General features: G+C 31.9%; 1 protein-coding gene and 1 pseudogene across 6 annotated transcripts in view; one reads left to right on the plus strand and one right to left on the minus strand.

Annotated features, from left to right (window-relative positions):
- The window catches only part of LOC143231885 (RNA-binding protein, mRNA-processing factor 2a-like), a 442,935-nt gene that overhangs the window by 113,698 nt on the left and 307,446 nt on the right, over positions 1–21,791 (minus strand). The gene's annotated exons all lie outside the window — the stretch shown is intronic.
- LOC143232431 (uncharacterized) lies at positions 2,455–20,458 on the plus strand (annotated as a pseudogene). The gene is made up of 6 exons (XR_013017530.1): positions 2,455–2,655; positions 8,110–8,246; positions 8,564–8,838; positions 9,469–9,538; positions 15,994–16,101; positions 17,141–20,458. The product of XR_013017530.1 is annotated as an uncharacterized LOC143232431 (transcript).

The following is a 21,791-nucleotide window of genomic DNA, read 5'->3' on the forward strand; positions in this document are numbered from 1 at the left end:
TGAACTATAATCATACAGTTCCAACATTTTCTGTATAATTCAGTTAGTTATAAATGAACTATATCATACAGTTCCAACATTTTCTGTATAATTCTTGTTAGTCATTGAACAATGAACTATAATCATACAGTTCCAACATTTTTCTGTATAATTCAGTTAGTCATCGAACAAATGAACTATATCATTTTGTTCCAATGTTTTCTGTATAATTCAGTTAGTTATTGAGCAAATGAACTATATCATACAGTTCCAACATTTTCTGTATAATTCAGTTAGTTATGAAACGCAATGAACTTATAATGTTTAGTTCCAAATATTTTCTGTATAATTCAGTTAGTCATGAAAAGCAAATGAACTATATTTACAGTTCCAACATTTTCTGTATAATTCAGTTGGTTATCGACAATGAACTATATCATACAGTTCCAACATTTTTTGTATAATTCAGTTAGTTATAGAACAATGAACTATATCATACAGTTCCAACATTTTCTGTATAATTCAGTTATTGGCTGAAAATGAACTATATCATACAGATTTCCAACATTTTTTTTGTATAATTCAGTTAGTCATTGAAAATGAACTATATCATACAGTTCAAACAATTTCTGAATAATTCAGTTAGTCATAAAAATGATCCAGTTCCAACTATATCATACAGTTCCAACATTTTTCTATATAATTCAGTTAGTCATAAAGCAATGAACTATATCATACAGTTCCAACATTTTCTGTATAATTCAGTTAGTCATAAAACAATGAACTATATCATACAGTTCCAACATTTTCTGTATAATTCAGTTAGTTATCGAACAATGAACTATATCATACAGTTCCAACATTTTCTGTATAATTCACTTAGTTTGAAGAGAATGAACTATATCATACAGTTCCTACATTTTTTTTGTATAATTCAGTTAGTCATTGAAAATGAACTATATCATACAGTTCAAACAATTTCTGTATAATTCAGTTAGTCATAAAACAATGAAACTCATATCATACAGTTCCAACATTTTCTATATAATTCAGTTAGTATAAAAACAATGAACTATATCTATACAGTTCCAACATTTTCTGTATAATTCAGTTAGTCATAAAACAATGAACTATATCATACAACAGTTCCAACATTTTCTGTATAATTCAGTTAGTTATCGAACAATGAACTATATCGTACAGTTCCAACATTTTCTGTATAATTCAGTTAGTTATAGAACAATGAACTATATCATACAGTTCCAACATTTTCTGTATAATTCAGTTAGTCATTGAAAAATGAACTACTATCATACAGTTCCTACATTTTTTGTATAATTCAGTTAGTCATTTAGAAATGAACTATATCATACAGTTCAAACAATTTCTGAATAATTCAGTTAGTCATAGAATGACAGAATTATATCATACAGTACCAAAATTTTTCTGTATAATTCACTTAGTTATCGAACAATGAACTATATCATACAGTTCAAACATTTTCTGTATAATTCAGTCAGTTATAGAACAATGAACTATATCATACAGTTCCTACATTTCTGTATAATTCAGTTAGTCATTAGAACAATGAACAATATCATACAGTTCCTACATTTTTTTTTTTGTATAATTCAGTTAGCCATTGAACAATGAACTATATCATACAGTTCCAACATTTTTTTGTATAATTCAGTTAGTTATAGAACAAATGAACTATATCATACAGTTCCAACATTTTTTTTGTATAATTCAGTTAGTTATAGAACAATGAACTATATCATACAGTTCCAACATTTTCTGTATAATTCAGTTAGTCATTGAACAATGAACTATATCATACAGTTCCAACATTTTCTGTATAATTCAGTTAGTTATAGAACAATGAACTATATCGTACAGTTCCAACATTTTCTGTATAATTCAGTTAGTCATAGAACAATGAACTATATCATACAGTTCCAACATTTTCTGTATAATTCAGTTAGTTATAGAACAATGAACTATATCATACAGTTCCTACATTTTCTGTATAATTCAGTTAGTTTAACGAGTTTTTTTTTTAAAGAAGATGGGTGTTTAGAAATCTGTAACAGTTACAAAACGTATATTTTATTTTGATATATAAAATCAATTAAAAATATCCATGTTTATAGATTGAATAACCAGGTGTAGCATTAGTGCATTAGAAACACTGTAAAATACACATGTTTATTGAACTGTGTGTTCACATTTATATGCAAAAACGGCTCGTTTGGGCTGAGAAAACACTTTACATAGAAGAGCGAACAGCGTTTCGACCTTCTTCGGTCATCATCAAAGTGTTTTCTCAGCCCAAACGATATGTTATATAAATTTTCTCTCAACAAGTGGGTTTCTCGTCATCACTGATTGTGTGTCTGTATATATTAATTATTATTCAACATTTCAGTAGTAAATTTAGAAATAAAAGTAGTTCAATCTTTATTTATTGTTTTCATGTCTGTTTCTCTGGGATCACATCTGACGTTGATTTTGTCACTTGAACTTTTTTTACAGCAAGGAATTCGATTTGATCCCGACCTTCCTCAGACGATTCGACTAGAATTTGCAAAAGCAATACGAAGGTTAGCAAACCGAAACAGCAGTCGCCGCCTGCAGCTGCTACCTACCCAACCTTACTACACCCCGTAACAGGACGTAAGTGCACTTAGAAAATAGAAACATAATAGTTTGTTTCTTTTTTAATTTCTCGCAAAGCTACACGAGGGATGTATGCACTAAATGTCCCTAATTTAGTAGCGTAAGACTAGAGGGAAGGCAGCTAGTCGTCACCACCCACCGCCAACTTTTGGAATACTCTATTAGCAACGAAAAGTGGGACTGATCGTCACATTACAACGCCCTCACAGCTAAAGGGCGAGCATGTTTGGTGCAATGGGGTTCGAACCCGGGACCTCAGACTACGAATTCAGCGCCCTAAACACCTTGACCATGTCGGGCTGAGAAAGAGAAATCCTGACATGCTCAGACAACTTCATATCAAACCATCACAAAATCTCTTTGAAATCTTTAATACATAAAACGAATCCCCAGATCGGATAGCATTAGGTCTTCAGACTTGCAATGCTAAAATCCGAGATTCGGTTTCCCAAAAGCAGATCGCTCAATGCGGTCTTGTTCCGAAACGAACATAAAATAATAAGAAAATAAAATTATCAAAGAGCGTTTGATACAGTTTAATGGATATAAATATATCGACATGTGAAAAGTGTGCATGCTATTATTTTGTTGAAAAGTCATATTGGACTATCTGCTGCGTTTACTGAAAGGAATCGAACCTATAATTGTAGCTTTTAAATTCGTAGATTTACTGCTGTCCCACCGGGGACTGTCTGCAAAGAAGTATTATCCATTCTAACTTCTAATAATGTTAAGAACACAATTTTAATATATTATTACCAGTAATTACAGTTCTGGCGGATGTGTTGCATAACGTTGTGATTTACAACATAACATATTAACAGTCACGACCACTGAAAAACAAGTTTTGAGTTTTCCATCTAATTATCTTTTAATTTTAAAGATCCTTCATTAAACATATTAATTATAGCGGCATCTGTTGACAGCATAGGAAAGTGTTTCGTTTGCTCTTTCAGATTACAAACTCAGTACGCGGTCGTTATTTCAAATATCATAATAGAATATAGTTTCAACTGAATGTGTGTTTTTCCTTATAGCAAAGCCACATCAGGCTATCTGCTGAGCCCACCGATGGGGATCGAACACCTGATTTTAGCGTCGTAAATCCGTAGACTTACCGCTGTACTAGCGGGAAGCAGTTGCAATTGAAAGACGTCGTTAATATAATTGTTAGTCTAACAGTAACTACATAGTGTTGTTATGTTCTTATATCAACTAGTTTATTCTTAGTTTGATGGTTAAAAATTAATTAACCACTTCGTTGATATGATGGTTACTCTGAATTTGCGCAGAGTGAACTAAAAATGAAGCACACCGTGTCATCCACCCACATTTAGAAAGATTTTCTACCTGAACTCCAACTTATAGAAACAATAGTTTTTATCTACAACACTACCTTATAACGACATGTCATCACATATATCTTCTATCTATATCTCTAGCACCACGAAACTAACAGTCAATCTGACTTACATAAGTCTACTATCTACAACACTACCTTATAACGACATGTCATCACATATATCTTCTATCTATATCTCTAGCACCACGAAACTAACAGTCAATCTGACTTACATAAGTCTACTATCTACAACACTACCTTATAACGACATGTCATCACATATATCTTCTATCTATACCTCTAGCACCACGAAACTAACAGTCAATCTGACTTACATAAGTCTACTATCTGCAACACTACCTTATAACGACATGTCATCACATATATCTTCTATCTATATCTCTAGCACCACGAAACTAACAGTCAATCTGACTTACATAAGTCTACTATCTACAACACTACCTTATAACGACATGTCATCACATATATCTTCTATCTATATCTCTAGCACCTTTGAACTAACAATTGTTATATATCATAAATTCTTCAACCTATGTCTCTAATGGACTAAACTTTGTTCCCACTATTCAGATTTATCTGTTAGTCTTTGCTTTGAAAAGTATGTCCACCTGTACCGATCGTTTGAGTATTCCCATTTGTAAAGCTTCTCTAAACAACGGAAGTTGTGAAGCAGAAGAAGGGTCACCATGGTGATAGTGATACTTGTCTTCCTGTATCTCCAATCTACAATATTTATGTTATTTACAATACATACACTAGAATACAATACATTCTCACCTGTATTTATATTGTTAGATAGATAAACAATGATACAGTAGAATGCAATACATTCTTACCTGTATTTATATTGTTAGATAGATAAACAATGATACAGTAGAATGCAATACATTCTCACCTGTATTTATATTGTTAGATAGATAAACAATGATACAGTAGAATGCAATACATTCTCACCTGTATTTATATTGTTAGATAGATAAACAATGATACAGTAGAATACAATACATTCTTACCTGTATTTATATTGTTAGATAGATAAAAATGATACAGTAGAATGCAATACATTCTTACCTGTATTTATATTGTTAGATAGATAAACAATGATACAGTAGAATACAATACATTCTTACCTGTATTTATATTGTTAGATAGATAAACAATTAGTTTATTTCTTACATGACATTTGTCAAAACTTAAATACGTTTTCTATTAGTTTATTAACATTATCGTGAGTACATCCCATATTTAACAATCTGTCAAGAAACTAAAGTTAAATGAAACACAGCCTTCCATATCCATGTGTCCACCCACTGTATTTAAGCTAAAATTTCAATTGTGCATAACCACATTCAGCAAATCTTTAATTCTGAATATAAAGTAGCTATGGGAGAAAAGACTTCTTGCTCTAGTCTATCAGTTTCATCAGTCCTGAAATTCAAGTCTGTGTTTCCAGTCTTTCTCCTACGACGTTTATCGAGACAATCCACATTAAACAAATAGCTCAGATTTCTTAAGGCATGGCCAAGCGTGATAAAGCGTTCGACTCATAATCCAAAGGTCGCGGGTTCGAATCCGGTCGCAACAAACATGCTTGCCCTTTCAGCCGTGGGGACGTTATAATGTGACGGTCAATCCCACTATTCGTGGGTAAAAGAGTAGCCCAAGAGTTGGCGGTGGGTGGTGATGAATAGCTGCCTTCCCTCTAGTCTTACATATCTAAATTAGAGACGGCTAGCGCAGATAGCCATCGAGTAACTTTGAGCGAAATTTAAAAAACAAAGCTCTTAAGGCATATGCCATTATAATAGCTTGCTTCTGTGAAAACTCCAGCAAAATGCGAAGTAAGTCAACTACCTTAATTAAAGGTTGACGTAATTTAGTTATCTTTATTATGTTAAAGAAATCCATCAATGGATCCAAAAACTCTTAACTGAGTTCCTTCAAGGCTTTACGGCAAGTAATTTTTATTCCAACAGTTTCTGTCGAGATATTAATCAAGTGTTTCTTAAAGAGCTCTTTTCCTGAGAAGATATTTGACACCCTGAGTGAACAACAGCTCCTCTCCACTTCAGGAAATTATTTAGCCTAACGCAAAGTAGTCATAGCTATTTAATCTCTGAAAAAGTAAATTTTATTTTAATAAAGTTGTTTTCCTCTGGCATTATAAATGTTTTTTTCATTGTCCTTATTTCCAGCGTTAATAATGGTTTCATCATCAGGTACATGAAAAATTCCTGAATGGTTCCTATTTAATAAATCGCTAAATTGTTATGTCTAATTTCACACAACTTTTGTACATTGTGAACATCATTCGTTGTGTAATTACATATAATACTCACAGAACTGCAGGTTATTTGGACTTACAGACGTCTATCATCTTACGAACGATCTATTGACCTGATTTATGAGAGCGTTGTACACTGTCCTTCCAGTAATAACTTAATACGTAGTCCAAAAGAGGCGGGGCTCTACTAATAAAGTTTTAAAAATATTTTGTAGCACCACTCTTAGCTTGTTAAACACTGCAATTCTGCTTGCTTGTCACGCCTTAAACTAAGTTTAGACGAGTTTCTGGCACATGTTATCTGCATTGTTGTTTCAATCACCTGATCAGCTGATGATGAATAGTAAGTACAGTTTACTTTGCAGTAAATGAATTCCTCCAAAGCGTTTATCAAGTGTCAATATTCACGATTTAGGTTCCGAATCGTTTATGATGTTGCTTTGGTAATTAACAACACTTTCCCAGCTCATAGAAACATGTCACGACTTCTGGGAAGTTTTATTTGGGTTATTTTGCTAACAAAGGCTATTTAAACATGCAGCCACTTCACATAGAAGTCCCTCGCTTATCAGAATGTAGCCTTACTACTTTGTTCCCGTCTTTCATGATTGGTACAGTTTTCAGCTGTGGATTCCCAGAAAAGATATGAATTGGTTAACTTAGCTCCTTTATGTATGTGAACGACCGTTAAAGAATTTACAACAAATAAAACGTGTGTAATGGAGATATTCTAGACCCCTATTTCCAGTGGGACAACAGTACGTCCGCGAACTTACAACGCTAGAAACCGGCTTTCGATACCCGTGATGGGCAGATAGTTCTTTGTGTAGCCCAAACACGGGCCTGTATTACAGATGACACACGTTCGCAGGTAGCCATACTGAATGCTGGAAATACCCTGCAACAACGACTTCTGGTTTTCTTTTAAAGCCAATAGATGAATATTTTCTCTAACTTAACGTTTCTTAGATACCATGCTATAAAATATTCTTTAGTACTCACTGATCTAACGTTGGACATATCACGTACAATCGAGCTTTGAAACTATTTCATCTAATCAGTTTTCTCTGTTTCCGTGGACTATAATATTTTTTTTTTTTGTTTGTTTGGAAATTTCGCACAAAGCTACTCGAGGGCTATCTGTGCTAGCCGTCCCTAATTTAGTAGTGTTAGACTAGAGGGAAGGCAGCTAGTCATCACCACCCACCGCCAACTCTTGGGCTACTCTTTTACCAACGAATAGTGGGATTGACCGTAACATTATACACCCCCACGGCTGGGAGCGCGACGCGGGCGCGAACCCGCGACCCTCGGATTACGAGTCGCACGCCTTACGCGCTAGGCCATGCCGGGCCAGGACTATAATAAGGCCTCTTTGAAAGTTGTTCAAGTTACAAACTTTTATCTTGCAAACACTTTACTGCCGCTAATCTATCCAAATGGCCTGCCTCTAGTTTCAGTCCCTGAACTTCCTATTGTATAGATATATAAAAGAATTATACTTAAGACTCTAGTTTATTACCATATTTCTTCTCTGTATCTCTGTTTTCACTGAACTAACGTTTATTACGTGTTCCAAAATCTCCTAACTTACCATTAACTCTTTGAGAGACGTAAAGTGTATTAAAGTTTAACGAATCAGCCAAGAATAGTAACTCGAGAAACAAAATATCAGTCTAAGTTTTCTTAATCAGTAACATTTCTTTGTTAGTTAAGCAGACAGATATTAAATAACTCTAAAGTTAAGCCTAGTTTGATTAGGTCATCTCATGACTCTAAGTACACCAAGTTCACTATGTTTCAGAAGAAATTGGAGCTACTCTTCTACCAGGAGTCCACGATGGCTGGTCTCCACATCCACTTTCTTACGCTGAAGTGCCAGTGACGTCTGGTCTTCATTCTCCTGCTTTATTACATCCGGCACTGCATGCTCAACTTCCGGTAATTATGTACTACGTAAGAATTATTATGGTCATGTTTTTTACATTAGGTGTCAGGTTTTCTTTAAACAAAATATCAGTTGCACTGCTTTCTGCACATCGCATGCTTTCTTTAAATTGTTTTGGTCACCAAACCACTCTGACGTCACTCTTTAGTTTTCTTAATACAGCTGAAGCTATGTTACTTCTAAGAAATATTATTTGTAAAGCATCCCACTTAATGTATTATTGTAAAGGAAAAGAAATGTACTTTAAATTAATCGGAGAATAAATTATCGAGTCAATTACTAGTTTAGTATTATTTTAGAATTTTCTTAGGGGTTAATGACCTTTAACTCTTCTCTTTTATTTTTATTATTTCTTTTGATTACAGCCCCTTTGACAGTACACCCAGCTCTTTCGCACGCTGCTCTTGCGGGAACTGGAGCTATTCACGCCACGATACCACCCTCCCATCTGGTGGCGAGTCCGGCGTTAGCCAGTCCTGTAGGCTCTGCCTCGTCTGTATCTAACACACCTCCCTGTTCAACTCTCTTTGTTGCAAATCTAGGCCAATTTGTTTCAGAACAAGAACTCAAAGATCTCTTTGGCTGGTACAAATATTTTGTTCTCGAAGTATCAAAGCTAATGAATTAACAGTAAAAATTAAAACACCCGTTTTGTTGTGTCCACGTCTACTAACTACCATATTTTTTTATGACAGACTACAATTTTACGTTAATTAATTGTACTAACTTAGGATTTCTTGGATATAACGAGTAAACCGATATTCGTCAGTCTTTTTTTTTCTCCATAAGATTGTCTAAGAAACAAATTAGAAAATTGTTTATAGGAAATTAAAGAAATAAATCCTTCATACAGAAAAACAATCGTAAAAAATGCTGACAAATTACAAAATTAAAATGCCTGAACATTTCTCATTTTAAGATTTTAATGGTGATTTAATTATTTAATTGATATTAATTTAGCTGTAAAATGAATAAATTTGGCTAATTAGTAATAAATAAATGTTTAAAATATTCTTTCCTTCAGTCTGTATTTACTAACTGTCACTAGATGGCGGGACGATCATTAAGTGCTGATTTCGTGTCTTTGATTAGACAAAATAAAATTTTAAGAACAGTGAGACATTTCCCGACTGATTTTAGTCTGATAATTTTAGTCTGATAGACTGATAATATTTCTACAAATATAAATTTAAAGATAAATCTTTTCTTTTTTAGTTTTCCTGGTTTCTGCCGTCTGAGAATGCACAACAAAGGAGGAGCACCGGTGGCTTTTGTTGAATATCAGGTAAGACAACACCTTATCACAATCTTTAAAGTTACTCACATACAATAATAAAACTTTTAAGAAATAGCAAACGTGCCCGAATGAGTTGATGCCTTATTATTTTGGAATATATATGTTAAGAATATTTTAATAATAAGTTTTGTCTTTGGTCTTTTTTGTGTGCGTCTCGTGATCCATTTCTCATACATACACGTTAGACAGGTTAGCGGTTCCTATACCTGTAATATGAAATAATATCAGTATCTAATTCTAACTTTCCAAAATGTTCCATGTTTGTCATAGTTATGACAGTTATTGTTAACAACAAATTCCTTTATGTATTAATAAGATTAAATAATATATTTTCGTCTCAATTACGATTGTTTAGTAACCATTTACATTGAATTACTAACGACAACCCATTAGATGAAATAGATCCATTCAATTAATAAATAATTTTCAGTGTCATTCTCTGATTTGACGTTACATTCTGTTGGTAATTTTAAAGTTCTTCAAACATAACTTAATAAAACCTATTAAAACTGTTGATAATTTTATCTTTGTTCAAACATAACTCAATAAAGAAGCTATTAAAACTGTTGATAATTTTATCTTTCTTCAAACATAACTTAATAAAGAAGCTATTAAATCTGTTGATAATTTTTCTTTGTCCAAACATAACTTAATAAAGAAGCTATTAAAACTGTTGATAATTTTATCTTTGTTCAAACATAACTTAATAAAGAAGCTATTAAATCTGTTGATAATTTTATCTTTGTTCAAACATAAGTTAATAAAGAAGCTATTAAAACTGTTGATAATTTTATCTTTGTTCAAACATAACTTAATGAAGAAGCTATTAAAACTGTTGATAATTTTATCTTTGTTCAAACATAACTTAATGAAGAAGCTATTAAAACTGTTGATAATTTTATCTTTGTTCAAACATAACTTAATAAAGAAGCTATTAAATCTGTTGATAATGTTATCTTTGTTCAAACATAACTTAATAAAGAAGCTATTAAAACTGTTGATAATTTTATCTTTGTTCAAACATAACTTAATAAAGAAGCTATTAAAACTGTTGATAATTTTATCTTTGTTCAAACATAACTTAATGAAGAAGCTATTAAAACTGTTGATAATTTTATCTTTGTTCAAACATAACTTAATAAAGAAGCTATTAAATCTGTTGATAATTTTATCTTTGTTCAAACATAACTTAATAAAGAAGCTATTAAAACTGTTGATAATTCTATCTTTGTTCAAACATAACTTAATAAAGAAGCTATTAAAACTGTTGATAATTTTATTTTTGTTCAAACATAACTTAATAAAGAAGCTATTAAAACTGTTGATAATTTTATCTTTGTTCAAACATAACTTAATGAAGAAGCTATTAAAACTGTTGATAATTTTATCTTTGTTCAAACATAACTTAATGAAGAAGCTATTAAAACTGTTGATAATTTTATCTTTGTTCAAACATAACTTAATAAAGAAGCTATTAAATCTGTTGATAATTTTATCTTTGTTCAAACATAACTTAATAAAGAAGCTATTAAAACTCTTGATAATTCTATCTTTGTTCAAACATAACTTAATAAAGAAGCTATTAAAACTGTTGATAATTTTATCTTTGCTCAAACATAACTTAATAAAGAAGCTATTAAAACTGTTGAATAATTTTATCTTTGTTCAAACATAACTTAATAAAGAAGCTGTCAAAACTGTTGATAATTTTATCTTTCATCAAACATAACTTAATAAAGAAGCTGTCAAAACTGTTGATAATTTTATCTTTGTTCAAACATAACTTAATAAAGAAGCTATTAAAACTGTTGATAATTTTATCTTTCTTCAAACATAACTTAATAAAGAAGCTGTCAAAACTGTTGATAATTTTATCTTTCTTCAAACATAACTTAATAAAGAAGCTGTCAAAACTGTTGATAATTTTATCTTTGTTCAAAGATAACTTAATGAAGAAGCTATTAAATCTGTTGATAATTTTATTTTTGCTCAAACATAACTTAATAAAGAAGCTATTAAAACTGTTGAATAATTTTATCTTTGTTCAAACATAACTTAATAAAGAAGCTATTAAAACTGTTGATAATTTTATCTTTCTTCAAACATAACTTAATAAAGAAGCTGTCAAAACTGTTGATAATTTTATCTTTCTTCAAACATAACTTAATAAAGAAGCTATTAAAACTGTTGATAATTTTATCTTTGTTCAAACATAACTTAATGAAGAAGCTATTAAAACTGTTGATAATTTTATCTTTGTTCAAACATAACTTAATAAAGTATGTTTCGCTGTAAAATATAATAGAGTTTAAGGTTTAAGACCTTTTTTATCAACTGAAGTAAAAAAAGTTTTACTTTCATTTTCTAGTCTTGCAACTTTAAAACGATGTCAAATGGGTTTATTACATTACGAAACAACAGCACGATATTGTATGTATTTTATTATAACTAGTTCAACATTTTAATAGCAGTAAAGAATAAGTTTTTATGTATTATCTAAATGGCAAATTTTTGTTTTCACAAAAATAGCACTTTTGAGTTCGCTAATACAATTTCAGTTTCTTATATTAAACTCATAATTAACTTTCTTTAAAGTCAAAATATATTTTCATGTGGACTGTGTATTATTTACAGAAATAATGAGGGGTGTCATTAAAAGCCTAGGTTGATCCACCACATCATAAAACAATAAAATGTGTTTGGATATGGTCTCGGTGGATTTCAGTAAACATGAACATGTTATCTGTTTGTGGCAAGTTTAAGTTTAAATTCCATTTCCAAAAGAACTTGGTCTGTTATAACTTAAGAGTTCCAAAACTTACGTTAGTTATAGTCAACTACTGACTTCATACCACACAAGAGACTTGGTCTGTCATAACTTAGAGTTCCAAAACGTACGTTAGTTATAGTCAACTATTGACTCCATACCACACAAGGGACTTGGTCTGTCATAACTTAGAGTTCCAAACGTACGTTAGTTATAGTCAACTATTGACTCCATACCACACAAGGGACTTGGTCTGTCATAACTTAGAGTTCCAAAACTTACGTTAGTTATAGTCAATTACTGACTCCATACCACACAGAGACTTGGTCTGTCATAACTTAGAGTTCCAAAACGTACGTTAGTTATAGTCAACTATTGACTCCATACCACACAAGGGACTTGGTCTGTCATAACTTAGAGTTCCAAAACGTACGTTAGTTATAGTCAACTATTGACTCCATACCACACAAGGGACTTGGTCTGTCATAACTTAGAGTTCCAAAACTTACGTTAGTTATAGTCAATTACTGACTCCATACCACACAAGAGACTTGGTCTGTCATAACTTAGAGTTCCAAAACGTACGTTAGTTATAGTCAACTATTGACTCCATACCACACAATGGACTTGGTCTCCCAAAATTTTGATCTTATAAAACGTGCGTGGAAAAAAATCCACGCTTGGTCGAAGTTACGCTACGCTAAGTGATCCACATTTAGAAGGATGGTCAGGGACATCTCTCGGATGTCAGCGGTGTTATCTCGTTTCAACACACGAACAACATAAAGTCGCTACAAATAAAAGTCCAGTCATGACATGTAACATTAAAGATCTGGACATCTCAACACGCAGCAACAGTTGTATTGATATTACAAACGTTACTCTGGCGGAATGCTGTACTCGCATCGCGTGTTTTTCATGGTCCCTAAATATTCATCGTGACCAGGACACATGTCTGTTTTTTGAGTTTATGGCATATAGATGTTTGAAATCAATACTGTAAGTTGATATGAGTGATGGAAAGATGATATCAAGCTAAAATGTGCTTCGACTCGGCATCCTGGAATATGAAGGTGTTATACACTGATATTTACACAGTCTGTCGTTAAAGCTGCCATTATGAACAACGAGAGCGTAAGTGTCGTAATTTTTATCAAAACACATACAAGCGTGCACGTGTTAACTGTCTATATCTTGGAAGTCCAGCGTGACAAGGATTTAATGTTTCATGAGAAGTCTATTTCGTTGGCGCTACATTCGTAAATATTCTAATCCACTTATAATGTATACCATTTTAAGCCGTTACTGGCACCAATACGTTACAGTTTTATGAAACAATAATAAACAGTTGCCTCGAAATTCAACAAAACTGTGGTGTTAAAAATCACATTATAGAAGGGTCTTAATATAGTCATTTGTAATGAAACTAAATCATTAGTAGTGTTTTAATTACTTGTAAAAATCAAAATTTAACAAAATACCTTTTTCTGAAGTACAAGTAAATACACAAAGTGTACGAGTAAATAAATAAAATTATACGGAAATTTTATTATCAGTAAATAAGTAAAAAAAAAGTAAATACGTAAATCTCGTCTTGTTACTTGCGTATTTATCAAGTGATGTTTTAATCATCAAATGTTTAATCACTATAATAATTAATTAATCTTACGTAAGAGTTTAATGTAAAGCATGGAAAATACGTACTGGTTTTGTTGCTGAGAAATATATTTAGTACTATAGGGTGTTCTGTCTTTTTTTTCTGCCATTTATATCTGAGAATTTATCTACATTGCTATAAAAATATTTATATTAATTTCCCGAAAGAACGCTAGTTGGCTTGGTTGTTATTTTAACAAATTACTTATGTCATAGATAAATGGATAAACTCTCTTCTCGCTGGAAAAAAAAAATTGATCCCATCAATTCCCGTTTTCATCTTTAAAAGTTAAGCCTAAAACTCCAATCATTTAATTATAAATTTTTCTTTTAAAAGTATAAGACAGATACGTTTCAACATATCCCTGTTCCACTGATACGTTCATTAGAAAGACAGGCTGTAAACTAGCTTCTGTATATTAGGCAGCAAACTATTTGATAGAAAAATTAAAGAGGGCGTTGAGTAATTTATTAATAGTTGAAAAGAACTAGAAGTTCTACACCCCATGTGCAACCCGTACCAATTACTTGTTTTTGTTTGTCTGTTTTTGAATTTCGCGCAAAGCTACTCGAGGGCTATCTTCGCTAGCCGTCCCTAATTTAGCAGTGTAAGACTAGAGGGAAGGCAGCTAGTCATCACCATCCACCGCCAACTCTTGAGCTACTCTTTTTATCAAAGAAAAATTGAATTGACCGTCACATTATAACTCCTCCACGCTTGGGAGGGCGAGCATATTTGGTGTGACCGGGATTCGAACCCGCGAACCTCGAATTACGAGTCGAACGCCTTAACACGCTTGGCTATGCCGGGCCACCAATTACTTAAATGCGTGTTAATTTCATCTTGGGGTTTATTTGTATAGTACTTTTACTAACATTTTAGGCTAGTTTAAGTGCTTTTACGCTTAAGAAAGATGAATCTGTATCTCAGAGGTTTATAATGCTAAAATTCGGAATTCGATCCCCACTGGTGACAAAATTTCAATAGCTCATTGCATATCTTTGCGTCAAAATGAGTGAGTTAATGAATGAATTATGGAACTTCTCAGGATCGCACGAACAAGTCTTGTATCGTTTTCTTTTGAACAGACATTTTCGTGGTAAAAGTACAATTTAGAAACCTCGGTTGAATTTTATGACAACTGATCCTTTAGACAGAGAAATGAGAGATGAAGTTCTGAACTTTCATTGCTTATTTTTGAATTTTAAATAGTTAAAACCCACATAAAAGAAATATGTGATTAATATTCCGATGGAAGCTAAAAGTTAAACCCAAAACGTCTCTTCCTGGAAGTCGTATTTGAAAGTTAAACCCACAGTATCTCTTCCTGTAAGTCGTATTTGAAAGTTAAACACACAGTATCTCTTCCTAGAAGTCGTATTTGAAAGTTAAACCCACAATATCTCTTCCTCGAAGTCGTATTTGAAAGTTAAACCCACAGTATCTCTTCCTGGAAGTCGTATTTGAAAGTTAAATCCACAATATCTCTTCCTGGAAGTCGTATTTGAAAGTTAAACACACAGTATTTCTTCCTGGAAGTTTTAATTCAGAAACTTTCTGTTTCTCAGGGCATTTTGTAACTGTTTTATCCAATCATATTTTCTAATAGTCACCGTTTAAAGAAATCCAAAATTAAGTCCGTTGGAGTAGAATTATTTTTAGTAAAAGCTATAGAATAATTCCAAAAATATTTTAAAAAACACACGCATAAAAGTAATTTTGAATAGCACATACTAATATTATTTAGAGTTTAAACATTTCATATTTATATACATTTATATATTTTTTCCTCAACTGCCGAGTTAAAAGAGGTGAAATTTCAATATATCGTTCTCAAAATTGCAAACAATTAAGGCTCGCATTTGCCAAAGCCTAAAGTCAAGATTTAAAGACGTAACAAAATATTAAATATATAATTCACGTTGCTTTCCTTCTCATGGGCTCTATCATGGGAAAGTTTTACCAGATTAATTTTCTCAGATTAATGTAGCTCCTGCTAATTTTTGTTCCTTCCTCCAGGACGTACGTCTAGCATCGCATGCCATGAATGCTTTCCAAGGCTACGTTTTGTTTTCTTCAGATCGCGGAGGAATCCGAATTGAATATGCTAAGAACAAGATGGGAGAGGTAGGCCTAACGTGTCTCCATCTGATGATTACCTATAATCAGTGCAAAAGATTTTTTATTCTTCAGCTGCTTCTCGTATTAACGGTCATTAATTTAGATGTTGAATTATTATCTTTCGGTAAGTAAGTAGTAAACTAAAATTATTTCACGCAGTCATTTAAGTACAAGATGGGAGAGGTAAGGCCTAACGTGTCTCCCTCTGGTTTATGAATTACATCTAACAATATATCATTTTTATAACAAAATCAATAAAATAAGCTAAGGCAGTGAGCTATTTTCAAATAAATAAACATTCAATAAAATATTTTTTTTAATCAAAAGCGAGAATAAAATTGTAAATACGTATTAATATGAAAGAGATAATTAATTTTGATAAGGTAACTTTTGTCGAAAGCATCTTCCGTATATTGTAGCTAGTTTTCACCACATACTGTAAAATTCAGGGCTGTAAGGAAGCCACATGCATGCACAGTTAGCTTACAGATTTATAACTGAACATAGCGAAACAAACTCATCTGAAGTTTTGAGAGAGAAAAGAGAGAATTATTGTCGAGTTCTAGGCCTAAAACCCTTTAATAGTGTTAAAAATAAAACAAAGCCAACAAGCGAATTTCGGAAATTTAAAACAAATTATTTGAAAATAGCCAACAATGGTTGCAATGTATCATTTCTGAATAATCGGGAGTTTCTCAAATAACAAAACGGATTGAATATAATTTACATTAAAAACTACTTGAGGTTGGGATGTTTTCTGATTTATTATCAGTTATAAGCAAACAACATTTTCCTATTTTTTTTGTGTTCAGCATTCCCTGTGAGCACTAAATATACTCGTAGATGCCTTCGTAATATGCTTAAAGGTTTCGTTGGAGTTTACAGATATAGGTAAAACAGAAAGTATAGAAGAAATTATACAAAGCAACTTAGTTAAAAGTAAACTATCCTTTAGTTTCAGAACAGTTATAGGAGGCATGTACAAAAAAAATATTATTAGAGGATATGATGAAATAACGTATTTTTATTTTTATTCTTAAATTAGGTCTCTCGTGATTAAAAGAAGATATTATCCAGTGGACTGGCAGTTTGGTGTTTGATAATTAAATTAATGACTTATGTTTAAGTTGTTAAAAATCGTTTTAATATGGTGTAGTATAGTTTAAAACATATGAAAATGTTTAAATGGAAACCGAGTTACACAAAAGTTTGGCGTTTTATTTTAAGAAGAGTGTTTTGACTAGTTTAAAACTTTGATTTCAGAGGTCTACGATAACGATTAATATTTTGTATAATAATTTAATATTATGTTTTGTATATTTAGGGCGTTTTGAATATGTTTCTTGAGAAAAACATTGTGCAACTTAATGTATTAGGAAAACTGTATCCATTGCAACTGAAAACAAACTATAATTTTTCTTACCAACCTGAGGTTTCAGTTTTGTTAAGCACAATATGACCTTCAGCACGAGAGATATCCGTATTTATGTTTAATGAATAATGTTATCTGAGTTTTCCTCTGTAACAAAATTATAGGATCCATATTCCATTTATTATTTTAGTATCACCAAATTTGGATTGTTCAATAAAATAAGTATTGTCTTAAAAGTCAATGGACTTTTACAATAGTGATAATAAATATAATTATGGAAGAATTTAAGAAGGTTATTTCCAGTATTAACATAAAATTCCAATCGGGGGAAAATCGTGTATTAAAAATGTTTCTAACTTTTTAAAAACCTTTAGGAAACTAACTTTGTAGCTGACTCTCATTCAACTTTAGTTAGTATGAAATGTTTTGATGTAACAGGGTTTAGTTATGAAACTGTCCAAATGTTTCTATTGGCTTTAAGATTAGAAAGTCTTAATGACCGTGTGACATGAAAACCTATATAACATATCTATAGATTCGTTAATTCATTAGTGAGCTCAATAGATTTGTTATATTTTACATTCAGTTTCTGATAGGAACAAGTTTTGAAATAGGAGTTGTATCTTTTCAGACGTAAACTACATGGTTTTGACAAATTTTGAAATAGGAATTGTATGTTTTCAGACGTAAACTACGTGGTTTTGACAAATTTTGAAATAGGAGTTGTACCTTTTCAGACGTAAACTACATGGTTTTGTAAGAAGTGTATTTTTGATTCTCCAGTCTATATACTTGAAACAAATGTGCTATAAACCATCTCTTTCCGGTCATGTGTTTACTAAACGAAATCACGGGAGTATATACGGTAAGAAAAATATATTTATATTTGTAGTATTTGATTCAAAGTTGTGTGGGTACATTTCTAGTTGCATAAGTCAGAATGTGTTGTTATATGAAACGTTTTCTATATTGTGGATGAAATACTGAACAGAATACGAACAAAAATGCTTCATAAAAAGTTAAATATCTGGTCAATAGATGGTTTCCTTTTTTTTGTGATGTTGATAATTATAAAACGCCCGTAATATGTTTGTCTTTCATGAAAACTAAACACAATTTTTGGTAAAATATGCTTTATTTATTTCGAATCATTGTTAAAAGAAAGTGTTACACGAAGGACAGTTTCGGATTTTTTTTTTAATGTGAGTGTAGCAGTACTGAAGAATTCTTTAAGTTTTAAGTTTGAAGCTGAATCGTATTGTTGGGAGCTGTAAAGAATTTGAAAAAAGTATAGAGTGTAATTTATGTTCAAGTGTGTGAAAAATTTGGTTTATATTTTACTTTCAAAGTACTAGCTATTGGTGAAACACATTAGAATAGGTGGCCATTATTTTTCCTAATGTTATGGCATTCTTTCAATGTGTAAGAAACTGGTTATAGTGAGTTTTGTTTATCTTTTATTGAATAATCCATAGGAACAAGACATCCTTCTAACTAAGCAGAAAAACAAATAATCGTATATTTTGTGATAAGAACAAATTATCTGAGTGAGAATTTAACTTCTGAAAGTTTCACACATATCAGAGATGTTTTGATAAGACATTCTCATTGGACTGAGATCGTTCCAAATGTTTCCACTGGTTCATGTTCATTTCATTATTCCTCGTTACATTTCTCTATATTTTCATATTTAGGCTATTGCTGCAGATGACAGCTAATAATTGTTTGTGCAAAAATCATGACAAGACAAATAAAAGCCACTATGCAAGTAATCCCTATTGCATTCTTATAGTAGAAACAAGCCAACTGTGATTACCTCGCATGGTTGCGATGGTTTATGAAGATTCTTGGAAATTATTGTCATTGTGGCTAGGATTTCCTTTTGGTTTTCTCATATTATATCAGTGTTTAGAATAAAGTATTAGAAGTGAAATTAACCATAATTATAATTAAGATGTTATACAGTGTGACTTTGAATACATTTCTATTAGGATATGTCACGAGTCTGTTTTATTTTCTAGTCGCGACACCTAAGTCGGGTTTCAAAGATGGGTCCAACAAATACCCTACCTTCTAAGGATAGATAATCCATTGAGGATTTCCATATATACAAACAGTTGGTATAGAAACGAGGATTTCCAGATATTAGGTTTCGCTGTCATTCTAGAATGAGATATCTATCCTATCTTTAGTTGAAGAGTGTTATATTGACGATATATATGTCCTGCTAATTTGTTGTATTTTTACCCTCGCTGATACAAATACGTTTTTTGCTAACTTTCATCATCTATACGTGTTTAGTCTACTTCTATAATTCTTCCTCTTACAAAGCTGTGCTCTATCTTTCTAAAACGTATTTAGACTTTCTTAAGCCTCTTTCCTATTCGATTTTAACGATATTTATATCAAATTGTCTGCTCTTAACAAACAAATGTTCTTTACTTGTGTAAGTATATTAGTGTAGTCTTCCTGGACGAAGACTTTTTCTTTTGCTCTTATTCAGCTGTCCTTGGAAGTTTTATACATTGCCTGGCCTATAATCTTCTGATAGTGTGTTCGAATTCAATCTCTGGGTTGTTGATATGCAAGGTTCAGTTTTCATTACGTCATATTATTCCAGATCTGATAGATGTTCAGTTTTATTAACTCGAGCGGTTTCCTTATTTATTGACCCCATGATTACCTTTCTACAACATTTGTTTTTATTTCTTCTATCATCCTCGAGAATTAGGAGAATTAGGTTAAGTTTAAGAAATTCATATTAGGCCTAATGAACAGATCTGCTCCTACTGGCCATTGTAGGAAACAGACGTGCTAGCACATCCTGAGAATAGAGTTATTCAAACAGTTCAGTCCTAGCACGACAATGAAACCAGTCTGAAGAAAACTGTGACTTTTAACATAAAGTTACTCAGTACAAACTTCTACTGTAAAATAGATAAAAATACGCTTTTAAAACATAAATATTACGTGAATCAATGTATATCAACAGCTGGTTAAAAAAACAGTATTGCTCATTTCTCTTGGTAAAAGATCAAATAAACTTTATTTGGATCTATGGCATTGAAGTCAGGACCAAATGACTTGTTTGTACATTGTCATAACAAACTATACATTGATGATGAACCTCTTACACCTCTTAGCGAAAAGAAAAGTTCAGTTTTATGAAGCAGTTTTAAAATCCGTCACATTTCGTATACTTAAACTTCGCTTTCGGATTGGTCGTTTATTCTTTGGAACTGTTGAGCACGAGGTTAGTTAGCAAAAATATTTTAACAGAAACGTTTTTTGAGCCATCGCTTCTTCTTGCACACACAAAGGGTCATTCTAAATCTGACCGTTCGTGCGGATCTGACCTTTGTTTGGCATCGATCCTATAGTATGTATATTAGATTTTAGTGGCCCATCTTTAACAATGTCGTCTCAGTTTATGTTTTGAAATATATGCGGGTGACTGCAATTTTTCCCAGATTCGTGTGGCTTGTGAATCAGAAAAAGACCACTTTTAAAATAAAACATGCTATTAAAATTTATTAATATTGTATCCGAAACGTTCAAATCTATGTAATTTATTTTTGAAAGTGGAATTTGTATGCCATTCTAAAATAGTTTTGCATCTATCTAAATTTTTATTCGCACCGGCGTTTAAGAATTTAGAAACGTCCGAGGTTATCCCATAACTGATTGAAGAATAAAATCAATACGTTCACATTAAAAAACAAACAAACAACATATTCACGGTAAACATTTATGTATACATTGCTTGTGTACCTTCTAATCACGAACAGGGACCATTGCGACATATTTTAGTTTTCTTTTGAATTCGCCCAGTTTACGTAACAAATACAGTTACTGTAAATACACGTTTCAGAGGCATTCGAAAAATATTAGGTAAGTATACAAATGAAACATAGAGGTGCAGGTAAACTACACTTTGCTATTTTAGTTATTATAAATGAGCCGGAGTGAGTGCTCAGTGACATAGACTTATATTTTGTATTAAAAACATGACATCTTTTCACCGAAATTGAAGAGTCTGCTTGCGTTCACACAAAATGTCCTGTATAGCAAAAAAAACACTAAGAAATTTGCGTTTTTTGTAGCGTTTCTGCACGTTTGGAACAGGGTGGTTTAAGGGTTAAAAGACGGAGTTACTAAAGATAAGTAACAATTCACATCGTATGTCATTGTCTGTATGAGACAATACAAAATAGAATTACTCAATCTCAGGATGCCTTGTAGGAAATGCACTTGTTAATTTATCACTTACTGATTGATAAACTTTATGGAAATATTTTGGTGGAAACGAGTTACTTGTCAGACC

The sequence above is a fragment of the Tachypleus tridentatus genome, chromosome 11, assembly GCF_004210375.1.
Source record: "Tachypleus tridentatus isolate NWPU-2018 chromosome 11, ASM421037v1, whole genome shotgun sequence".
NCBI lineage: Eukaryota > Metazoa > Arthropoda > Merostomata > Xiphosura > Limulidae > Tachypleus > Tachypleus tridentatus.